The 5,404-nt window shown below is 34.4% G+C and overlaps 1 long non-coding RNA gene across 2 annotated transcripts; it reads right to left on the reverse strand.

Annotated features, from left to right (window-relative positions):
* Positions 1 to 2,600: 2,600 nt before the first annotated feature.
* LOC138886966 (uncharacterized) lies at positions 2,601 to 4,852 on the reverse strand. 2 transcript variants are annotated; one of them, XR_011405943.1, is made up of 3 exons: positions 4,338 to 4,552; positions 3,701 to 3,832; positions 2,601 to 3,010 (listed from the first exon to the last, which is right to left on the reverse strand). It is a non-coding gene; the product is annotated as an uncharacterized lncRNA (long non-coding RNA). The 2 variants fall into 2 exon arrangements; XR_011405942.1 differs by having other exon boundaries at positions 2,601 to 3,832; positions 4,338 to 4,852.
* Between the last annotated feature and the right edge of the window lie 552 nt (positions 4,853 to 5,404).

Genomic DNA, 5,404 nt, shown 5'->3' on the forward strand with positions numbered 1-5,404 from the left:
AATTGTGACTAGATGCAAGCGAATTGGAAGTGAAACCGAGAGGTAAAGCGATAGTAGAGGCTTAATCTTGTTCGTGGAATCGAGGTAAGTGTCTGGCATAACCTTAGCTTGACGGAATAGGAGTTATGGTCTATTTGCTATGTGCTTGTATCGAGTACGACATATATGTGTGGTGACGAGCATCTATACATTAGTGTCAAGCATGCTCGTGAGTCTTATATCATGATTTTGTGAACCTATTATGTACCAATCATGCTCAATTGATGGTTAGTAATGTTGAACAAGCTTATGAAAGTTTCTTGGTAATTGACTATTGTTGAGTATTGACTCAAATTAAAGTTTCATTTTGGTAAGGAAATTTTTGAAGCGAGATTGGTTATAGCTGAATCCTTTGCCGGGATGTTTTGCTGATATTGTTGATTCCCTTGCCGGGATGTTATTGTTGATATAGTTGATTCCCTTTTCGGGACATATTGTTTTCCATTGTTTGTGTAAGGAAGAGTGTAAATCACGGAGGGTGATGTCGTGCATGTTATTGTGAGAGAGTGTAAAGCACGAAGGGTGATGTCGTGCACGATATTATGAGTGATAACGCACGAAGGGTGATGCCGTGTCATGATTTGAGAGTTAATGCACGAAGGGTGATATCGTGCCGATATGTGAGGAATAGTGCACGAAGGGTGATGTCGTGCCATTCTATTGTTTTTATATGGTGAGGATGAGAGTAAAAGCATGGGGTGACGTCGTGCACGTGTTAACGTTTCACTGTTTTGTTGATTTAAATATGATGTTCATTATGCTCCTTTATTGATGCTCCTTTATTGGCTTATTGTTAGAATCTGATATCTCCCGCAGCATGTCCCCTTCCCACCTTATTCTGTTGATTCCTGTTATTATATTTATGTCTGTATATGATCTATCTGCATAGGTATATGTGATTGTCGTGTCCTAGCCTCGTCACTACTTCGCCGAGGTTAGGCTCGACACTTACTCAGTACATGGGGTCGGTTGTACTGATACTACACTCTATACTCTTTTGTGCAAATTTCGGTATCGGACCCGGTAAGTATCTGCGGTAGCTGCCTTCAGTCCAGGGAGACCAAGGTAGATTTGCTGGCGTTCGCAGAGCCTAAAGTCCCCCTTCCCTATTTAGCTTTTCTACTGTCTCTTTTCTTTCCCGAGAACAGTTGTACTTTCTTTTCAGACCAGTATTTGTAGTAACTCGTAGATGTCATGAAGTTGTGACACCGGATCCGTAGGTAGACTTGTATTGGATTATTTGATCATGCTATAACTCTTCCGCATTTATCAGCTGTTTAATTTTAAGTTTTTTGTTTATAACTGTTTGGGATTGATTGTTACTGTGTAGACCCCTAATAATTGGCTTGCCAAGCTTCCACGATTATGCACCATCACGATTTCCGAGGGAAAAAAATCCGGGTCGTGACACTTTTTATTGTATTACTACTAACCAAACGTTTACTAATAAAGGCTGCCTTTCATGGTTTCATTAGGCAATTCGGCAGAAATCATCAAACTAATGTACGTATCGTGGTTAAGTAAAAAAAAGGTATAAATTTACATCAATAAACTATAGTTAGATGTATTAATACCGGATGGGAATAAGCTTTTACATCAATTGTATTCTGTGGATTCACATATTGATAGGGATTTGCACATACGACCTTTTTGTAGTAATTTTTAAATTTTGTCTCTCTTTATAGCATGTTTGGCCAAAGCTTCTTTTCGGTGAAAAGTGCTTTTTTTTGCCAAAATTATTTTTGACTAAAAATTGAGGTGTTTGGTCAAGCTTTTGGAAGGAAAAAAGTGCTTTTGAGAAGAAGCAGAAGCAGTTTTGGAGAAACAGAAAAAAGTAGCTTCTCTCCAAAAGCACTTTTTGAGAAGCATTTTTGAGAAAAATACACTTAGAAGCAGTTTTTTAAAGCTTGGCCAAATACTAGTTGCTGCTCAGAAGCGCTTTTCAAACTAATTAGCCAAACACAAACTGCTTCTCACCATAAGTATTTTTGAGAAAAACACTTTTGAAAAAAAATACTTCTCAAAATAGGTTGATTTTTGCGGCTTGGCCAAACGAGCTATTAATCTAATGTGTTAGTTTATTCTAATTACTTTTAAAGGCTAAAAGTCCAATGATTTATGGAGAACAAAATTTAAAGATTGGCCTCTAAAAAAGCTATGCTGTCCTCAATCTGCTACCTTTAGTCCTCTTTTGGTGCCGCTAAAGTGTTGACCAGTTGACCAGTTACACAGTTACATTACCGTAATTAAAAGGGTAATACAGTGCACAAAACATCGCGTTCACGTATTGTAGCAACCCCTTTGGGAGGCTATTACTTAAGAAACAAATCTAATTCCCTACTAACAAAATATTAAAAGAGATATTAACAAAAATATCTAAAGTAATTTAGTAGCGGAAATAGGCCCATGCGAAAAGGTTCAAAGTGCAATACATATTTTTTTTTAACATACACCATAATTTTATTTAACATAAAATACAATGTCAAAATATTAACACATGGTGATATAACCCTTTTTGAGCAATAAAGAGAATAAAACAACTTTCTAACAAATTTATACACTCATTCAAAATCACTGCAAGTTTGTATTATACATAAATTTTAAACTATCGGGTATAAAGAAAGGGAAACTAGTTTTCTCCTTTTCTACATATTTACAAGACAAAGTGTAAATTCAGCATATTACAAGATCTGAGTCATTAAAATACCCTAATACAATAAAGTAGGTTACAAATTCAAGTTACAAGATTTTTTTGGTCTTTAAAAACCAACAAGCCTCCAAATAACATAAGTGTGACATATATATATATATATATATATATATATATATATATATATATATATATCCTGTACATCATGTATACGTCCCAAAACTATGCAAAACCAAGGTGCATATGCAAATGTGATCTTCATAAGTTCTTCCAAAAGACTAATTCACCCTGGTCATCTTCAGATTTCATCCCGAACATTTTCTACGATAGAAAATAACTATCGCTAAGCATAAAGCTTAGTGGTGTATAAACTTTAGGCTTGGAGTCATTAAATTCTCCAATTCCCCTTTTCAGTCATAGTTAGCTCAATTTAACATAATTTAAAACAAGTGAACAAATATATCAAACATACCAATATCAAACTTTGAAGTGTTTCCAAATATTAATAACAATGCTCAAGAGTCTAGAAAGTGTATACTATCAATTTAAGGAAGTATACCAAATATCCATTTTTCGCCCAATATGTACGTCATGCCATCACACTAAGCATAATCAGATATCAAGATGGACCGAAGCCCCAAATCAAGTAGGGTCAAAACCCAATAGACAAGAGAATCAAGAACCATATTAAAAATGGCTTCCTAGTTCGTACTTAACACGGACAAGTTCCATAATCCAAGACGAACTACAAATCCAAAGTCAAGATGGCAAAAGATCCGAATCAAGAGGCATGCCAAGTGAGTGACCAAATCACTGCCACAAGAAGGACAAAGTCCCAACAAGAATGCAAAATGATCAAACAATCCGTACGAATGGGCGATTTAGCAAATTTCTGACAAGACTTAATATAATACGAATAAAACAATATAAATTGAAGACAATAAAAATAAAATATCAGGTTATTTCAACATATTTCCAGCAAGCAAAAAGAGTACAAGTTTATACACAAACCTTGGTGTTTTACCATAAAACAGTTCAATCACAACTTGGGGACGTTCGAATCGTCTACGCCGTAAACAAACCAAATCTGTCCACTTCCTCAAACACTTCTCCTTTGATGTTTTTTTTCAAGAGTTTATATACCTTAAATACATAATCAAATATCTAAATAAGTTCAGTAATTTAACAAGTCAACTAAACATGATATTGGTGAAAATTACCCAAAAACGTTTGAAACAGAAATTCTGGACAGTATCACTGTTCTAAGTTGTGACTCCGTTTTGAAGATCTATACGGACAAACTAGACTTTATAGTCTTCATAAAAGTTGTAGATCTATGTCTTACCGTTTCAGAACATCTTGAATCACCACCATATCATTTTTGAACAAAAAGTTATGCTAAATTTACTAATAGCAGTACATGGAGTATTTCAAGAACAGAAAATCTGGACAGCACCTGCCCTGTACTTTTTGACTCTTTTTCAGGTACATAACAACAAAACTAGATTTTGATTCCTTCATAAGAGTTGTAGATTTATGAAATACCTTTCCAGAAAGTCCTAGATCACTTAAATCGGAGCTCTGTACAAAAAGATATGTAGAAAATACTAGTAGATGTCTAGTATAAAAACGGGTTATAGAAACTTACCAAGAGGAGCAACTTGATCTTCACCAAAAACGAATTTTGTGTGTTGATTTAGTAGAAATCCATGGGTTTTTTTTTATGAACCTTCAGCTTCTTGTTCTTACAGAGGAGAAAGATAGAGAGAGATAGAGATAGAGAGATAGAGATAGAGAGATAGAGTAGAAAGATAGAGATAGAAAGAGAGAGGTAGATATTTCTTCTTCTTTTTTTGTTTCGGAAGAGTAGAAGAATAGGGAGCTTACGGATAGATATGAAATAAAATGATTACTCAACTACTAAATATTCTTAGATAAATACAAAATGTTGTAAACCCAAAACTTAATTATATATTATATTTAATAACAACTCGTCAAAATAATATTAAGTGTTACATATAGCAACACCATGGAACTTCCTTGCCAATATTAACACAACCTAAAGTAAGAAATTTTCATATACTGACCATTTCACATTTAGGAAGTGCAAAGTAAAATATTTCCTCGTTAAAAAAATGCTCAATCAAGAATACAAATATTGTAAAAATTTTGGGGTGTCACACGTATTGCTTCGAGAAATTTCTATGTAATTTCTTGTGATAATAACTTAACACTTGCAAATTTTATGGTAGTTGGACAAATATTTGGCGTAGTAATGTGTTACATTTATATGAACAGAAAAAGAACCCAACTTGGGAGTATAATACTATTATACAAACTCATCCATAAATTGTAACAGGCAATAATCTATAGTATTGGGCCAATTGGCATGGTGTTAAATTTGAGAAGATAAGAGAATCTTCTTTAAATATTCAGCAGTAGCCCAAAGCAACCAATGGGAAATATTGGGAGTTGAAGAAAGTAAAAATTAAAACAAAAAGTATAAATGGGATCCGCAGCAAGCGATAAGGGCCAGCTATCCCTGAGAGCATAATGGGTCATTTGTATCTATACCCGTTTTTTGTGTCACATTTTAATTTGTGTTCGCTTTGTAAAAAAAATTGCAAACGTACCCGTTTTTTTGCATAACTTCAGCATACGGGGCTGAAGTAGCAAAGACAATCACGCAAAACTTCAGCATTCTAGTAACTGGCG

The sequence above is a fragment of the Nicotiana sylvestris genome, chromosome 3 (assembly GCF_000393655.2).
Source record: "Nicotiana sylvestris chromosome 3, ASM39365v2, whole genome shotgun sequence".
Classification (NCBI taxonomy): Eukaryota; Viridiplantae; Streptophyta; class Magnoliopsida; order Solanales; family Solanaceae; genus Nicotiana; species Nicotiana sylvestris.